Source organism: Lepisosteus platostomus, chromosome 4 (assembly GCF_059453375.1).
Source record: "Lepisosteus platostomus isolate fLepPlt1 chromosome 4, fLepPlt1.hap1, whole genome shotgun sequence".
NCBI classification, from domain to species: domain Eukaryota; kingdom Metazoa; phylum Chordata; class Actinopteri; order Semionotiformes; family Lepisosteidae; genus Lepisosteus; species Lepisosteus platostomus.
Window position 1 is genome coordinate 67,660,245 of NC_142614.1, and position 19,931 is coordinate 67,680,175.

At 38.2% G+C, this 19,931-nt stretch overlaps 1 protein-coding gene and 1 long non-coding RNA gene across 5 annotated transcripts in view; one reads left to right on the top strand and one right to left on the bottom strand.

Moving 5' to 3' along the window:
• wdr7 (WD repeat domain 7) overlaps positions 1-19,931 on the bottom strand; it is a 210,150-nt gene that overhangs the window by 81,920 nt on the left and 108,299 nt on the right. The gene's annotated exons all lie outside the window — the stretch shown is intronic.
• On the top strand, positions 14,032-19,239 carry LOC148673659 (uncharacterized). Its single transcript, XR_015936218.1, has 3 exons — positions 14,032-14,530; positions 16,451-16,498; positions 19,113-19,239. It is a non-coding gene; the product is annotated as an uncharacterized LOC148673659 (long non-coding RNA).

Sequence of the window (19,931 nt, forward strand, 5' to 3'; positions counted from 1 at the left end):
CCAGTCAAGGTGAGACCAAATAAACCTGTCTGGGGGTATGAAAAATAAGCTGCACAGTACACTGTGAGTGCTAAGTGCCTTTCAGCCCCAAGATCTGTCATTAAATAATCATTAACCATCATTCACCAGTCCTAAGAAGCTTAACATCAGGGCTTGTGCAGCTTTTGATAAGCTATCTGGATAGACTTCCCAGTGCTCATTAAAAAGACCACCCCCCTTTTTTTTTTACGGAAAGCCAATTACAAATAGTGCTTCCGTACTTTTGCCAAGATCAGCACCTGTCAATGCCCTCATTCTCCATCTCTGCCTTTAGCTTCCCACTTATTAACTTTCCATACTATATGTGCCTTCCCCAGTTTGTGCTCACTCCAGTAACCCCTGCACTTTCTTCTTCCCACTAAGCCAATTATAAGGTGGGTGCCTTACAAGCCAACAGAATCAGCACTCTTACAGCATCCACTTAAGACATCTCAAGCTCATCTCCACGCGGAAAACCAATTGCGCGCTAAGCCAGTTACGAGCACCCGTTACATAATCCAATGTGAGCTATACCACCGGCTACTACCATTAAGTCAATTCACGCAGACACTCGCCAAATTAAGGCATCTGAATGAAGAAGCACTTCTTTTTTTTGGTCAAGAGTGTGAATCAATGTTACACATCGGTGGTGAAAATGCCTACGATTAACATTGGTCCCCATTATTGAGAGATGAGCAAAGATATTATTTAAAGAGTGGTTTAAACAAAGCACACACAGCTGACCCCAGAAAAATGAACTGTTTGACTTGGGATTACATAAATCTCCCATTGAGATCATAGAAGACTATCAAGCCTTACAAACTGTTTGTGAAAATCCCAAAACAGTGATACCGAGTTTAGTTTTACATTGTGTTTTCTAGTAATACAGAGGTAAAGTTCAGATTATCAAAGGTGTGAAACTGCAATAGCTAAATTTTTATTTTTTCTGAAAATCTAAAACTAATTTAAGACTAATTAGGAAGACTAATGCAACCCTGCAATAAAATGTTATAATTCCCTTCTGGACTTTATTTAAATTAATTTAGTATACACAATTTACAATGTATTATGCTGCATCCTGATGATGAACTCAAGGACTACAAAGGCACAAGGCTCAAATTTCATACATTTAGTGCAGTGATAGTAAGAAAAAAGAGGATATGTATTTTTTTTTTGTTTTCCACCTTCTTTCATAGAGTAAAGGCTGCTTAAAAGACATTGATTTTTGAACTGCATTGATCCCACAAGTTTAATACAGAGAGATCTATTTTAATGACATTGCATCCAAATCCTATTTGCTGTACGCTGGTTTGAAAACATAACGTAATAAACTAAAGAGGTTGAACCGTTCTTTGTTGTTTTTTCTTCTTTTGTTCTTAATGTTCGGGAGAGGGAATGAATCTGGGAAAGGCAAATGTCCTGTAAAATAAAATTATCAATTGAGAAAAACGCACTGCGTGTGCAGTAAAAAAAAAAAAATAGAAGCATCTCCAAACCGGAATAGTCCGATCTGTATATAAAAATGAAAAATGGAGAGAAGGACACGAGAAGTGTTACTGAAAGTCAAAATAAATGACGAGATGTGCTTTAATTACTGCCCCTTATAACTTAGCCCAAATGAATTAAAGTCCAAATCATACACGTCAAGCATCAAATACACATTGTTTTCTAATGACGCAATGTGATAGACAATTGATTTAAATAGCAGCGAGTGAGTGATTACAGTTAACACAGAAACATCAATTCTGCTTGGAGTGAAATAGACGTTTTGATCACTTGAGGTGTTTGAATAATAGCCTGATTTAACAGCACATTACATATAGTATGCGGACGAAAGGAGGAGTACGAGGAGAAAAGCAGACAACGAGAAAAAAGGAAAAAGCAGAGGGAAAAAAAAACAGGCAAGCTGCAGAGAGCTGGAGCTGTGAATGGGAGTGCTGGGGGTCTCTGCTGGTTTTTTTTTTGCTAAGAAGCTGCCATACAAAGGGAGCGAAAGAAAAAAAACTAGCTTTGTGTACTGCACAATAATCAATACTGCAGGGCATTCTTAAACAAGCTCCACATACTGGAGGAAAAAAAATATGCACAGGGCTACATCGAGAACTAGAGTGAATTTAAAATGTTCTTGACAGGAATTAACATTCACACACACTCGCTCTGGCACAGGTACTGGGCATGCTCATAATGGATTATTGGCCTGGTTTTAGCTGTGTTCAGCCAGACCAGTCCTCCCATGATGCCACGCTCTCGCAGGCAGTCTGGCCCTCAATTGAACATCGATAAGAAGGCAGGTAAAATTTGATAGCCTGGGATTGTGAGGAAATCAATACAGAGATTCTGCAATATCAGACTGTGTTCTCATGTGGAAACAAGAATCTTTTAAATATTAAAAAAAACAAGTGTGTGCAAGGATACCTTCACAAATACGTGAAACTGGAGTGTTATTCTCTTTAAGTATACAATGCATATAAACACAATTTGTGCACTATGTGTGTTTATATAAACACCCATGTACAAGACCCAAGCAAAGTGTCTGGTGTATTTTAGACGAAAACAAACAAAATGGTTGCATTCTGAAGGATATAGGGCTTTTATTTTCTGATTTTCCAAGGGCTTAATTGTATTTCAATAATTTTAGGCACAGAGCATATAACCATTGCAGAATTCACTCCAGGGAGCTTCAATTAAGGAATCAACGAGTATTCCATTGGAATACAAAGCACGCTGTTCCATGCACTGCATTCTGCACGTCATTCATAATCTCAGTTTAAATTCTTCTAATTAAAAGGATTTCAGGGCTAAGAATAGCAAGATGAATCACTTGGCCACCACAAGCACAACTAATTTTTTTTCTGACCAGTTTCATATTTTCCTTATCATGTAATAAAGTTAACTCACTGGCTTCCCAAAAGAAAATAAGAGAATCTTAATTAGCTAGCCCACTCAATAAACCATGTAATAAATGTGGCCTGCAATGTTGAAAACATAATGAAAGACGTATAATTCAACAGTGTTGGTATAAAGTTTAATTTTTAAAATCATACTAAAGTAAAATGGCAAACATTGGATTTCTTACTAGTGATACTACTACCAACAGAAATGCGTAACACAAGTGTTTTTAAATCGAGGGTTATACCACAGACAAGGTGGGAAAGGGTGCTACTTTGCATTTTCAATGTGCTTATTTCCTAAAGTCTTTTGGGGGCAAACGACAGCATGTCTAACCCTCTCTCTTCTGTTTTGTTATTACTATGCATAGCAAAAAGTTGATCAAATAAAAATAAAACTTAGTTTGGTCTCTCCATCTGTCAGAGACAGAAATGTCAAAATTATCCGTACACAATTTTAAATTTATTCTAGGTACTATTCTCCCCAAATCCCTCGAAGTTTTTACTTGCTGTTGTATCTCAATTAACACTATCGATGCTCCACAAATGAGTTTTCTTAGCAGGGATGACTGCAGCAAAGAGGACTGTTCTGAGGATTTGAACAGTCTGCCATTACTTTTGCTTGCGTTTTGGAAGGATGTTTATGTGACGTTTTGCTTCACAAAAGGTCGTCAGCTCAGGTGCACTCCGGCTCTGTCTTTACACTGGTGACTTGGGACTCTGGTATCGATACAGTAGCTCAAACAATGTGATGCTTTGTTCTGTGTCTAAGTGTGTGTCTCATTCTTTTTTCTTTTTCCTGTTTTTTTTTTTGCTTTTTGACTACAGCCCTGCGATGTACGCTGTGCTGTTATGCATGCAGCCTGTTTTGTTCTGTAATATCCTCTGTGTTTCACCCCCTTTTTGGGAGGTTGGGGTTTAATGAAATAAAAAAAAAACATTATTTGAACTGTCAAAAAAAAAAGACTGGATATGTTTTCTAAAGAAACAAATACACAACATTTGCCAAATTCACCCCCGGATTTTCCTAATGGTACTTGGCTACTTCTCAGGCTCAAAAGAATGGCACGTCAAAGCATGCTGCATCCAGGCTGGAGAAGAATTACTTTTTGGAAACACCTGCAGGCAAACCTGCTTTTATTTAAAAAATTGAAATTCCAACCACAAAGGGCTCGGGTAGTCCAATGTAACCCAAATGAAATTGATTAATTATGAAAAATCAGCACGTGCAAGGCACTATACCAAAAACAAGAGCAAGAAGAATGTACAAAAAAAATGGAACAAAGAAATTAAGTATACTGCTATTTGCTTTTACAGATGGTTATTTTCACCTTAGAGTTTAATAAATTATCCATTTCCAATGGCAGTGGAAATGAATATGATTTTAATTGGACTTTTTCATATTCAAATTCCTCACTCTGCAGTACAGAGCACTGTAATATAACCTGCAAAAGAGCTGTCTTCACTATACTCCCAAGGTCTACAAGGCAAGATTGCCACTTCATCATCCATTTGCTTTGTTTAGAGCACAGATCACAGATTGTTTGTTAAGAGGGTTGAATGGTTAGCGAATTATGAACGCCTTCAATAATTCGACTGCCCGGATACGGTTTCGCGTTCTGAATTCTGTGATGTCAAGCGCGCAGCGCTGTTTTACACGCCGCCTCGCAAGGCAGATCAAAAACAACCGGGCTGGTTAATATTTAAAAAATTTTCTCCCCTCCAAAAGCTCGCCTCCCAGAGCGCTTTCCCTGTGATCAATATTTCACCTGTCATCTCTTCCTTTGACTTCTTGCACCTGACCGAGACAGGAAGAGGAGGCTGGGAAGATGTGTGAAGAGAAGAGAAGGTGAACAGCCCTGCATGGTTACCAGTATTCTTACCTTTGATCTCTTCCCCCGTCAAAGAAACTTGGTCATTAAATGAAACACTGATTGTAATCTTACTGCTTATTTTCGTCTCCGCTTAGCAGTGTCTAATAGCAAAAAAATATTTCCAGTCAAACAATTTGAAGCTCTGGGCATATCCTTAATAAGGTGAAGTAATCGCTTGAGGATGGAAAAACACTTCTCAGTGGGGGGGGGGGACATTAATACACAAAATAAATCCTTCAGGACTTTTAATCTGCTATGCAGCTATGTGTATTACTGCAACCGAGAAGCCTCTTATGCTGTAGGCTTGTCTTTAAATCCTCCTGTTTAAACTCTGCAAATAAATCGAATTAAAAACAAAATTAACTAAACAAAGGAAACATTGTCTGATCAACTGAGTAAATTAGGTCGCGTGACGTGAACTGGGGAAGAGCACAGCAACTCGGTTTGTAATCAATCGAACCGGTACACGTGGGTAGAAAGATGAATTAAGTCTTTCTGACAGGGTTTCTAATACAAAACTGCTTTGTAAGCTAGTAAGCCAGAGTCATGAAACACGTGATATGTTACAAAGACAGTGGGAGCAGCAATTCTGGAATAACACAACTGGCAACAAGGTTTTGTTTTTGCACTTCTGATGCACTTCATTCCTTCAGAGAATCAACAGATGTTTTGTGAGCAGTCAAGAGGAAAAAAGTACACATCTATAGTTTAATTATGGCATATTCAACATTACAGGAAGGACAGTGTTTGATGTGCTGCTTGTGTATCACATGGAAAGTGGCTGGTGTAATGGGATTGTATTTTGATTTGGTATTCTGGTGGTGTAAAAGCACGGCCGTATAGAACTTGATTTCCTCCATGTTCACTGTATTGTACAGCCTAGCTTGTATACAAGCATGCGCTGGTTGAGACCTTAACAAATCAATGAATAAAAGTGACAGTGCAGCAGCCACGGGTACAGAAAGGCTCGTGTCTCTACCCCACTATTTTTTCACCTTTCTCAACGTTTCAGAACATCAGTGCAGTCACTGTCTATCCATAAAAATAATATACTTCACGCTTAAGTGTTCGTAAAAGATTTCCCAGGCAACAAACCAGCCCTCCTCGGCTCTAGCTGGTCAGCTAATCACAGAACACATGGGGTTGCCATCTTTATTATATGTTGTGAAAGAATGCTTGGATAGTGGATAAGATGTCAGCCTGGCCTTCTCTGTGGAGTCTGCACGTTCTCCATGTGGTTGTGTGGGGGGTTTGCTCAAATGCTCCAGCGTTCCTCAGTCCTCCTTCCACAGTCTAAGGACTAGGTTCACTGAAGTCTCATTCTGGGTGTATCCTGTCTTGCGCCCACTTAGGATTAGGATTCAGCTAACCCTGGACAAAACAGCTACTGTAAAAGCGTGGTTCTGGGAATAAGTTTCACATCCAGAGATGCAAACGTATCTTATCTGTAATGTAATATCAGTCTTAACCCTCAGGCCCAAACCTTACCATACCTCATTTTGGGTTACAAAATCTTAGACTGGTAGTGTATATGGGCATAGAGGACACGAGTTTCATAGTGAGAAAAAAAAACTTAAGACATCATAAAGATAGATATTTGACAAACAAATGATGCTGTAACATCCCCTCAATGCAAATAAGTTTTTAATTCGGCCAAAATGGCATATGTCAAATCAAAAAGTGGAAAAATATGTTTCGGACCCGATATTTCACCTTGAATTTCATTTCAGTGAAGGACTGGACACATAACAAACATAGACCAAGAGTGAATGGGACGCCCTCAAACGAGTGTCTATGTGTAATGTACAGTATATAGAAACAGGGTGGGCAATATTTCAAGGTACCACCTTTGCAGAAAGTTTAAATCAGTCAATCACATAGCCTTTATTATATACTCAAAAATGAAAAAAAACTCTATGCTGTGAATAAAGTATGTAGAATCAAATGAAAGCCTAGCCATTAAGCATGGTCATGCATGAAAAGATTGAATGTGCTGTGTGAACTGTTTTATAAACACGTCCTTATCATTAGCATGTGATTAAGACACTTCCCAACAGGTAAGGGCAAAAAGTTTGCCCTGCAAGCAGCATGTAAAAGATTCTGTTCTGATCTGAACAGCAATGCAAAAAAAAGGAAAAAGTTCTCGTTTTGTAGATGAAGCCTTTTGAAAAGCAGAATCCCCAGCAGAAGAGGAACGTCAAATGAATTTTTTCCTGTCTGCTAAACTCACCACTTATGCCAGTGGCTAAGTCCTTCTCAAGCTCTTTCCCAGGAACTATGAGCTCAAAAGTGAGAGGTGAGGCAGTTATACAATACTGCTTTCAAAGCATATATTCCCAGCTGTCACAGCTATAGATTTAGAAGCGAAAGTTTAAAGAATTTGTGGGTGGATTTCAGGTAATTAAATTAATACATTAATTAACTGTAAATAAAAATGAAGGATTTCTTTGCATTTTTCACATACAGTATCTGTTTCACAGTACTCGTATAACGCCTTCAGCTAAGTGTTCAACTGAGACCTACAACTCAATAAATCTTTTTGCATTACATAAACGTGTCTGTTTCCTTCAAGGTATCTAAACCACAAATTGACTTTACTAGTTCAGTCTGTAGACAGTCTCATGTGAAGCACTTTGCAGAAATCACAGGTTTACAAATGATTTTGGTTCATCATGATTTAGCATATAGAAAAACAAAATTATCTGTATCAACTTTTGCATCTGTATCTGTATCAACTTTTATAAAATAATCTTCCCACATTTCATGTATTATAATCAGAATGTTTGAATCCAAGTGACCCATTTTTTTCTATTTACCCTTTTTTCTATTTACCCCTCAAGTTGTGGTTAACTACAGTACAACTAAGAAAGGGAAGAATCTGAATCAATTGCTTTATTAATATCAACAGAGAGGGCTTCAGTCTGAAAAATTATCAAAATCTCAAAAATAATTCTGATAGTTTTCGCAATCTATCGTCACAACTCTTTAATCACTTAACTCAGTTGGAAATAAATTTCTATTTACAACAAACTACTCCAAGACTGCCCACTTACACAGCTGGGCACTTACAATGCAGTTACAACAGCAGAGTTCTACCCAGGACATGAATTTGAGAAATTAACATCTTATGAGAGCCCTTTCAACAGCTTTATGGAAATCTATATACTGTAGATCAAATAAATAAGATGAACATGTTGTGTATCTACAAATAACCTATGTGATTAAGGATATTCTTTAATGGAAATTGTAAGAAAGGTCAACAGAGTTTAGGACACAATGAACAGATACAACTGAAAATTATAGTCATGTGCACAAAAGCGTGCAAAGGCAGAATGTGGAAAATAATTACCAGAGAAGACAGCCTGATTATGCATGAGACCAAACCTGATCATTTTTCTGACTAGCACTCAACCTACTGCTGATCTCAATGTCAAATCTCACTCTGTGAAAGGAAACCTCTATGGCAACACTTCATTTAGGCATTTTTTACAATTACCCCAGATTAAACAGCTTTTACCCTTCAAGACTAAAGGGGTTCAGTTTTACCCAAGACACTTGCTTCATCTCAGAACTGGAAAGTTCTGTCTGCCCATATCGGTGCTCATTACTGTGCTGCTAACTAATCTTTAAGGCTTAGTTGCAATTTCTAAGGTGTTGGTCTTCTCTGGTGAGCAAAGGTTTTCAAGCCACAATCAGAGTAACTTTTCAATTTGACATGCAATTGAAATTAACAGCAAGTCAAGCGTAGTTTAAAAAACAGAGCCCTTTTAACGATCCCTTTGCTCCTCTTTTAGTCTTCTTATTCATTACACTTCAACTATTTTTGTTTGCCACCAGTAGGTTATGTACCATTACAGTCTGCGTTAGCTGAAACAATTGATGTTTTTGCATTTTAAATGGCAGAATACCTTTCATTGTGAAGAGTAATTATTGACACAAGATCATTTACTTCATTTTCACAAGTTGGGCCCAAGGGTCTTCTCTCATTTGCAGGCTTCCCTCAAAGAAATATGGCTCTGTTTAATGAATTGAGGATTGATTGGCCATTCAGAGGGGACTGCATGTTACATCAAAAATGGAAGAGCCTAGGTCAAATGGTATTCCTTTTTTTATTCTTTTGTGTTGCATAATATGACAGTAGGAGTACCATATTTCAGTGTATCGTATTGCCATTAGCAAGGTGATTTGGGGATGGGTTCCAAGCAGACAAAGATTTTAAACGCATGCGGCCAGTTACTGCTATGAGCTTGGAGAATATCAACTTTTGAAATTCACGCACTGACCTCACCCACTCCCTCACCTTAACCCTCCTCAAATGATTGGAGACAAGTGTGAAAGGAGGGTGAAAAATAAGCTTCCGACAAGCACAAAAAGGAACATTGGAATGAAGAGAAGTGAACTAACAAACAAAGATGGTAAGAAGCTGCTAATGCTCTATGTCAAAAGGCCTAAAAGCACGTGTAGCTGTGACTGCTGCCAAGGTCAGCTGCCTTGGTGAGACATATCGTAGTAAAAGGGCAAAGAAACGGCATGTTTCCTTTCCAAGTGGTAAACGGATTTTCAGATTAATTCATTTTTAATTTTTTTACACATTATTTTTCTACGTGCTTTCAGGATTTTGACCGTTTTGGCGATATGTATCCACCGTTACCTGCTGTAACCCAAGTTTCCATAGTGCGAAGTGGTTACAATGGATAGACTTATTAGCAAATGCCGTACTTGCATGGAAACAACATTTGCAATATAAGAATGATTATATGAGAGCAGCCATACTGCTCATCTGTCCCACCTGGTAGTTACTAGTTAACTGATCCAGGCTCATCCTGCCTTTTCTTGAGAGAAGCCAGGGTATCAGCTTTACAAACGTGTTAGAGTAGCTTGTCCCAAAGAGCCGTCAGAGTAAGAAGTTCAGTTCTCCTGTTCTCATTTTTGTTTTCCACAGTTTCCACTCGTGCCCTCTGGTTCGTGTTTCACTGTTCGGTCTGAAGACTGTACATCTGCGCAGTGGACTTTGTCAGTTTCTGTTCAAGACTAAAGGGGTTCAGTTCCTTCAGCCTATTAGCGCAAGATATGCTGTTAGGTATCCCAGAATGCACCTGGCTGCTCTTCCTTGGACTGATTCAAGAACAGCAATAGCTTTTCTATAACATGGCCACCAAAACTATACTCACACTCTAAATGAGGTCTAACTAGTGCTTTAGACAATTTTAATATAACATGCCGTGATAAAAATCCTATGCTTTTAACTATACATCATAGAATTTTGTTTGCCTTTTTAAGCGCTTCCTCGCACTGTCTAGAAGAAGCATGCCAACATAAAAACCTAAGTGCTTTTCATCAGTACAAAGTGAAACTCTGTATAAATGTACAGAGTAAGAGACAATAGATACAGACGCATTTTCCCAGTTATTTATTGCCATGTGCCCCCATTTCATTTCTCTGTTTCCAAAGACTTACGCTGTAGTGCTTATACTGCAGTTTCAATTTTTCTATCAATAACACTTCCAAACATAGAAGTCAGTCTTTAAAAAGAAACACTGTGTTCTTAAAGATACAGCAGTCTCTGACAGAGGATGTGCTGCAAGCATCCTCCATCTCATTCTCCAGGTCCAAGAAGGAAAGGAAGAGCTATCCAGCTACAGAATGTAAGGTTATGGAAAGTAATAAATACCACTGCAAACCCTCTGCTGTCTTACAGCACTGGCCCCCTCTGCATTGTAAATTCCCACTATACAGCATTGATCACTTTAGTAATTATGTTTCAAGCAGTAAATGAGCCATATCATATAATACTGCACCTTCGAGAATGACATTTTAGTGATTTCCACTGAACACGTCCAATTCTTCAGCTTTAGTAATTCTTAATTATTTTATCATAAACCATATTTTGCTATTAGAGGCATACTCATTCCACAAACTCAATTTCACCTACTATCTGCATTATTGTTTTGTGTACTGCGGGGAACAAAACAATTTATGGTTATTCAAAATGTGAATTTTGCTCAGACTACAACAACTACCATGTTGTTGACGATCCCATTTTGTATGTTCCTACAATGGGAGGTAGAAGATCATCTAGCCTGCATCATGATGTGAGCTTCAGCATACACAAAGTATCTCTTCGCTAGTATTCAATAACTGCCATATTAATTTAAACAATCCCTTCAGTGTTATTGACGGACAGGTTTGCCATGAGTAAAGAGTTCATTTCTATTGCCGTACGTGGTATTACTTATTTATATTCTCTTATTCTTTTTTCCTGAAACGGAGTCAAGAATTTGGATGGATATCTATCCAGGATTGCCTTTTTCTTAAGCATTGTGTGAAGGGAGGCTGTAGCATAGGAATGGGAGAGGATGGGTGGGGGGGGGATATTTTGCTTTTATTCTGCTTTTATATTCTATCAAGAGCTTGTAACAATAGAAGCCTGTAAGAAAAGCATGCTGCAACTTTAATCACTTCTAAGAATTGCATAAAGCCTTGCATTTGTGAGCAGACTGCTGTTTGAGAAACTCCAGAGAGAGTTAAGTCGGGGTGATGAAAGACTCGACAAAGCATTTCTGACTGCGGGGCCCTGCTAAGCTGTGTGCTGAATACAAGAGAGGGGGCCCAGTTGCCACTCTTTCAGTGAGAGCGATTTGCACATGGCTTTATCAATAGTCCCTGCTGCTGAATACAGAACACACTCTATTTGGCTTTCAGTCAATTAAGCTTTAAGCTGTCAGCAAACAAGACTTTTAAGTTAATTTTGAATCACTACGAATCCAGTTGAAGGTTGTGAAAGGGCGCGCTCGCACACAGACATAAAAAAAGACAGTTTAATTGCTCCTGAATAGCCATTATACGCTGTGATAGGCCTATTGAATCTTAGCTAATCCATTTATCAAAAGCACAACCCAAGGCTGCTCTATGACTGTGAAAAATATGTAATATTTAATGGATACACATTTGGGAGGAATCTTTCCTGCGACATGCAGTTCAATATTTATCATATCATTAAACCAACTATCACACTTCAGATTACGACAGTAGCACCTGATTTTCTCCATTATGTTTTATCTGCTCAGTAAACAACACTAGTCACCATTGTATCTATCTGCAATACCTTTATGTTGTTTGCATAAATCGTCGTGAGCAGTTTAATTAGAGATTAGTAAGTAGTACATAGTATATGTTAAATCTGTAAATAAAGTTAATCAATTGTATTTAATCAATCAATGCTATTTTGTGCTCAAAGCTAATCCTAGAAAAACAAAATTATATTATATTGTTCATTCCAAGTTATAGAAATAATTAAAAACACACTCATGCCAGGCACACTTTATTTGTTTTGTATATGGTCCTATATTATATGCATATTTTGTATAAATTATACGCAGTACACATAAAACATTCCAATTAAGATGGAAAATTGGTATAAGGTAATTGAAAAAGACATTGCTCTCAGTGTCAGAAACTTAGAGGAAAGCTGGAAAATAATTTCACACAGCAAGAAAGGGATTATAGTTCAGAGATAGTTTGGGATAACAATTTTCTGAACAATGAATAAGTGTAAAAAACAACGTTTCGGCAGTGGAACCTTCTTCGGGTGTAAGGGTTAGCCTAATCACAGACCTTCTAAATGCTCCTTTCTGTTTTTTATGTCATTGGTCTGCTGAAATATGCTACACAGCAGTGTTGATAAGAATTCCTACAGAGCTCTGGTGCAGTTACCCTCCTGTCCAATTGAAACGTCACTGCAAAACGCACACCTGAAGAAGGCTCCACAGACGAAACGTTGTGCTTTCTTTCTTCTCTTTACAGCATGGAATAATCCTTTACTTGTTCCTTTGCAGTCTAAGCATGGTGACGCAGCTCCCCACCTGAACTAGTTTGAAAAAATATCTAGTGTACAAGGAAACTCATTGAGGCAAGCACACAGAGCAAAGATTAGTAGCGTGGATCTAGCATACTCCAATAGGGAGGAGACGAATGTAATGTCTTATTCAAGCCAGTCCTCTGTGAGGACATTACACAGATTTTCTCAACCTCAAAAGGTCAAGGCTGCAAGCCTGCCTCTGGCCATTGTCAGGAGTATTGAAGATGGTGGCTTTTATAAGTAATGAAAAGAAGTACAAAATTTCAAATATAGCCCGCCTAATTTATACATAAATCACCTATTATACTGTAATATAATGTGTTTTGTCACTGCTCTAGTACATTTTAAATACCTCTGCTGACTTGCCCTACTGATATTTTTTAATCTGGCCTTTAAATCTATCAAAATCAACCTATTTATATGTGACAAAATTATTGTTTAAAGAAAAAATCCCTGAACCTGTGCTTTTTGAAAGTGCCGTACAATTTCCTTCAGTTGTCAAAGTGCAGCCCCATAAAGACAGCTTCCATCCTTGCACACTGTAACTGCAGGTGAAATGGAAATGTATTGTAATGAATGCCACTTGTAATAACATATTGATTCCAAAACAGCAGGATGTGGGGTTGCATGCTTTACAATGGGATATGTTTCAATCTGCTTCCTAAATGTGAACTACAAGTCTCTTTGCAAACATCTTATATACACTGTAGGGTGTATTAAAAAACGCTGTCATAGAGCATTGCTCTAAGACAAATCCTTATTCTGCTGCTAATATTTCAACGTGAAGAGAGGACGCTCCCTTCACAGTGAGTTTCTTAAGCCCAAATACAGCAAAGTACAACTCTTTGCTGACTGAATGATATAAATTAAAAGAATTTGAGTAAGAATATGAGTATTTTTTTAATCTTATATAAAAAAAAACAAAATAAAAAAAGACACCTAGAGTTAGCATGGATTTTGGGTAGTACTGCATTCTGTCACGGACTAGATTTGTCAAATATACGAAGTAAAATTACGCATTTTCACACATGCAAGTACATCTGCGGATGTAGAGAGATGATAAATGTAGTGAGAGATGATAAAGATAGATGTAGATACTTCTTGTCCGCAGATTTAAAAAGGTTAGTTTTTTACATGCTATTTTATTATCAGCACTGAAAGCAGTATTATTTTAATTTTAATTTAATTCTTTTCAGAAAGTTAAAATATCATTAGTCACAGCAAAAAAACAGTTTTGGGAGCTGAGTTAGGTGTGAATTCTATCCTATTCCTTTTGCAGTGACGTTTCAATTGGACAGGAGGGTAACTGCACCAGAGCTCTGTAGCAATTCTTATCAACACTGCTGTGCAGCATATTTCAGCAGACCAATGACATAAAAAACAGAAAGGAGCATCTAGAAGGTCAGTGATGACTAGGCTAACCCTTTTCCACTCACATTTCTTGAAATTCTTATTTTCAATAAGCAAAAACATCGTCTTCTGATCTCCAGCTATCACACATGCTCCACAACTCCGCTCATGAGCATTTGTGACCGTCGGGCTCGTGCCCTCCGCCGCCCGGTTCGTCCCGCAACACCTGGGCCACGAACCCGGGTCTCCGGCGTAACGCAACAGGAACCAACCGGGTGAGCTAAAGGAGACCCCCCCCAGCCCAGGCGGCTGAGGTCCCTGCTGCGCGCAGGGAGGGCGATGACATCACCGTATCCGAACTAGCTCCGCCACACATTCAGGCCAATCGAAGGACAAAAGTAAAGCATATAAAAAAGCTTTTCAATGATTCCTTGCTAGACACTAGGGAAGAGCAGGTTTGATACAGGACTGCAAGTGCATCTTTTCAGGAACTACAAAAGCGACAAGGAAACCTCAGAATGCTGACACCACCTTCATTTTTAGTAAGTAAATAGCCATTACAAAACATGTAATAACATGCAAATGTGAAGTTAAAAGAAACTTTAAAAACTGCCAGTAAAGTCATATGATCCTTCAGCTTTTATTTTGCACAAAATGTTGGGGAAGAAGAGTGCTGTACGTTATTTGGAACTTTACTGTTCCGATTCTCAGCAACAACATCCAAAACAGAATACTATAACTTTGTGCCTTGAAAATGCTTTGCACCTTGTCAAAAATGTATATTATTATTTTTTTAATTAGATAAAAACAAACAATTAGACAGTAAAGAGCATCCCATCCTTTGTAGCCTTTCAGGCTACTAAAACCAGTAGGGTGAGTTGATGTATATGATGTATTAAGTCCTAAAACTGTACACTATGAGGTCAGTTGTTCATGTTATTTAAGTCTAAAAAGTGCTTTAAAAGAGCAAATGCATTTAATAGCACATGTAGACATAGTAGCCAATTTAATAAAATATATTTGGTCAATCAAACAGACAGTCCAAGTGTGGGAATGAACACCGATTTTAAGATAGCATTTCCCAGTGTTTATTCCATTGGTTAAGTAAGTTGAAGGAAAAAAAAACACAAAAATACTGTGCTTTTATAGTACTTTAAAATCTTTCCAAGTATGTACACTATCGCCATCTGCTGGCTATCTTTATGATCCAATGAGAAATGGTGAGGAATGTTCCGCGAGTGGATTTGCAGATACAAAATTTATCATTCAACTGTCTCCACATCTTTTCCTTTTTCTCCCGTTATTACAAAAGATGTTTTAACTAAGCTAATATCACAGAACAGTAACTGGGTAAATGAACCGTACACTATATTAGATATAAACGGCAAAAAAAAACACACTTTGCCTGTTCAGAATACATTAGAAATTCTGGACAAAAAGACTTACAGTAAGCATAATGGAACAAGCAGATCACCTGTGTGTTTAAATCAGTGACTTCTTTCAATTGATAGCATCCATAAAAGTGCTGTGATTTTTCCAGCAACTCCATCCCCACCCTGTTATATAACGTTCGACTGAATATAAACGTACAGATAATCCAATATGGCTCCATGTTGTAGAGAGCTCTGCTAGAAACTCTCAACCATTTTATAAAGTTCGGCAACACCGACTTAGACAGTGGTCTTGCTCCCTGCTCTTGAGATAAACCCTCAGCCCTTCACTGATCTGGGAAACTGACCTATTCCTGAGCAAGCTACTTGCACAGCTTCAGCAGCAAGTGCAACAGGATCTCCCATCACCTGGGTCTGCTACTTACTGTACCTCAGCTTGCCTACTAAATTGGATACCGCGATATTCTATTATTCAATACGGCAATGAAGAAAAACGTTTTAAACCCGCAGCATGAATATTAAAAAACTAAACATTAAGACAAAATACACACCCTGCAAAGCATTTCCTGAGTTGTGGTTTCCGATACATTTAAGGCACTAAAAAACAACAGTATGAAATTGTACATTCTTAATACAATTTATCTGAATGGCAGGAATATTTTAAGTATTTGTGGCAATAACCTTCTGTAATCGATTGCATTTGTCACTACAGACTAAGAGATTGTACAACAGGATATACAGTATATCATTAAGTACTGTACAATGACCAAACAAAAAGCACTGCTTAGAAATGAATCAACTAAGTAAAATGATCTGGAAAGAAACACAGACGATAGCAGGAGTCTGATGTGGAACATGGAATCCCTCCATTTCACTGCAGTGCTGAAAGACAGAGCAGTTCACACAAGCTCCCTGTGAAGGAGCTGAACAGAACAATGAAAAGTGCAGTCTCATCCTCCACTGAGAATCCCCTCCTTTAATAATGGCAATAAAAATTCACTGACGCTTTCATTAGTTAAACCCACCATTGATCTGTTCTGTGATTCTTTTTTCTTCTGTTTTTTTTTTTAGATCAGGAGGCTGGCACCACTTCAGCTGCATCATGTATCCCCCCTCACAGTAAGTAAGCACTATACAATGAATTAACGAGGTGCATGCTTAATTTGCACTTCAATCCCTGGCTTGGTGCTACGCAGTATGGTATTATTCTTGTCCTCACATTAGGATCTATTTCCTGTGCCAATTGTCGCTGTTCTTTCTATTATTAACCCTTTGATTTTGCAGGTACCAGCTTCTTAGCTGTTTTCTGCTTTTATTGATTTCTCCTCCTTGCCACACTTGATGTTTGTGGATACACTTACTGCATGTAAATGCTCAACTGCTTGCTGTGCTCACTGGCACTCTCTCTATATATACAGTATAAACTACTTAGCAATGGTTAAGACTGGACCATGGAATGAAGTATTTTCCCAGTTCTATAGCTTATTTAAAAAAAACTAGGAATCTTAACATTCAGTTTATCAGAAGAGGGAAACCAGGATATGTGCAAGATGTACATTCAAAAGCCTGTTTAGCAGCAAAATCAAACTGAACGTATACTTAATATTGACATTTTTACATTGTAACGTTTTGATCAAACAGCGCCCTTGATTCTGAGTTAAAAGTTAATCAATCGTTGATGTATTTTATTGTCTGATTAGTTAACTCTTTCATATCAATTAGAATTAGAATAGCTACACTCATATTAGGTCACACAACAGGTCACAAACTGCAGGAATTGCTATATTTCACCCGCACTACCACAAAAATGGTGTCTTTCAGAGCTGGAAAGGACATATTTGCTCTGTGTCACTCCTAGGGTCTTGAAAGACTTTTTCGGAAATCTCATTTCCGCTTTTAGAAAGAAGCTTCCTGAGGCAGTTCAATACCATATAAAAACAGCAATTCTGTAATTCAATACAAAAGTAATCAATAAACAACTTGTTCTTACCACTCACTTTGATATTTTTTTGTTTACACAGGTCAAATATCAGGAGCTTGGTTAACCAAAAACTTCTGATGTTCTACTGACAAGAGTTCTAAAAACACTTCAATCGGTTGAACAAAACTATTAAAACTTGCAATCATTGTCTTAGATCACTAAAAAGTATACCCATTTTAGTTTTGAGTGGTATGTTAAAACAAAATCCCGAACACAAATAATTAATTGTCCTCACAAGAGTTTGGACTTCACTAATATAAAGTAATGACAGGGATAGTCTAACTGAAATACAAATGGGAAAATGTATAAACAAGGTGAGAATTAAACGCGCAAGTGGACACATTTTACTGGCATTTTATTGAAAATGTAGCTTATAGAATGATCTCCCTTGCTGCATAGTGCATCTACCCACACACAGGACATTCTACCACATAGCTTTTAGCAGTATTAGCATCTTTTATTTCTTATCTCCTGCATGTTTATGTTTCTATTCATTAAGATATCCCGATAACAATTCAATGGTCCCCGAGTCAGAAGACCGTCTAGCCACAGGCTTCCTTCTCAGACCTCTCTAGTCTTTAGTGTCACAGCCTTATCTGAAAAACAAAACTTTCACGCATAGATGTCTGTTCTGTGCATGCTACACAAGTCTGAAAAATGGAGGGCTCGTTCTGATCACCGGTATAGACAGCTGTTTTCAAATTGCAGTAAAATGACACTTCACAACGGAAAGAAATCAGATGAAAGAAATCAAAGATAAGAAAAAAAAGACAACATGATGTCAGCTGCAGCACATACTGTATATCTTCATTTCCCCTTCCGAAAGTAAAGATGCATTTCGTATCTGTAAGATTTTAGATGTCTGCATATCACATTTTAAAACGTTTTGAACAGAATAGTGAAATGGTTCCTACAGTCCAGTTTCTTTACAGACTGTTTCTTGACCTTTTTAAGTTCTGACCTCGAAGGCAGATGAGCTTGAAGCTTCCAGGGTGCTTTTGTGTTTGCTCTCTTTTGTCCTCCGTATTCACCCCCCCCCCAGGCGTGTTCAGCTCTAAAGAGTTTCCTCCAACTTCTAACGGCCCCTCTCCTGACAAACTCTCGTCTCGATTGGCGTTCCATGACCTGGAAGTGGCAGGTGTGCCCGTGCAACAGCACCTCGCTGCCACAAGGCCCAAGCCATTGCTGAAACCGGGCAAGGCCAGGGAGACGGGAATAGATGAGACCATCTGTCACCCCCAAACAAACAGCCCCCCGGCCTACTGCTCTGCACAATAAGCATGCGGCAGAAGTCAACCACTGAACAAAGTTCCCGCTGGGATCCATTTAAGGAGCTTAGGCCGGAGCCGAGAGTGTCCCTCAGCTCCTGTCAACACTCATTTCTGTGCGTGGTCTCACAAAGGGAAGCCTCCTGGAGATCAAAGCAGCTTTTAATTTGTATTTAATCACTGCAGAAAAAAAAAAGAAACCGTCGGCATCATCTTCGTTTGGCTATTGTTGTTGGTCCAGAGGCCATATTCTCCCTTGACCATCAGCTTCAAAGCTGAATTTTAAGAAAGCTCTTTTTAACAATCCCACCCCCACAAAATGTGCTCTGGGTAATGTATTTAACATATGTCATTAGGCTTAAATTTCTAGATATAAAAAAAACCCCACAGCTTTCTTGTGGAAATAAAGTTGATAACCTTCATTCAAGCTACACCTAAAAAGTCCTGCAATTAACAACTTGTATCTGTCTTTTTTGTCTTTTAGAAATCGGTTGAATCGCACAGAAGAATTAAATAATGACTGGACGGTAACTCAGTTTCCTTCAAGGAGAGTTTACAATCAGCTCAAACACTACAATTTTAGGATGAGATTTAGCCAGTCAAGCTCGCTCACGTAAAATAAAAAGCACACATCACAACTAAGGAGACAGGAATAGGTTCGAATGACTAATATCTTCCTTTGATAATTTAAAAACACTGCAACCACAACTCAAAGGTCCGCAAGCAAAGAAATGCACGCATTGACACATGCATGCAGAATACGAACCATTTGCAAACGCAAGTAAAAGATCAGTTAACAGCCATGATCCTTTCCAGGACTAAATAAATACCTGTAAGAATACTGTACTAGATGTCTGAATCAATTTTTTGAAACATCCGAGGCAAATATGCATAGTAACATATAACAACCACTCTGCCCACATTTGTTTGGAAGCCCCAGTTACAGACTGCCCTTTTGACTGCTGGAAATAATAACAACAACAACAACAACAACAAAAAGTTCACTTATATTGTGTTTCAAACCAATCACCTCAAAGCATCTGAAGAGGAGGAAGTGGGGTATTCATGCTGGCTTCATACACAAACGCACACAACGATCTATGGCACATGTACAGTAGACCACACAAAGCATTGCTTTTCTCTGTGGCAATAATGGGTGGGAAAATCATTTTAAAAAAACACCCCAAAAAGTTTCTTCTTCTTTTCTCTGTAAAATATTACACAGAATTAAAATGGCGTAAGCAGTCTACCACGGGGGGCAGTAAAGGTTTTGTCTGACTTCTGTAAATACCCAGAGTGCGTG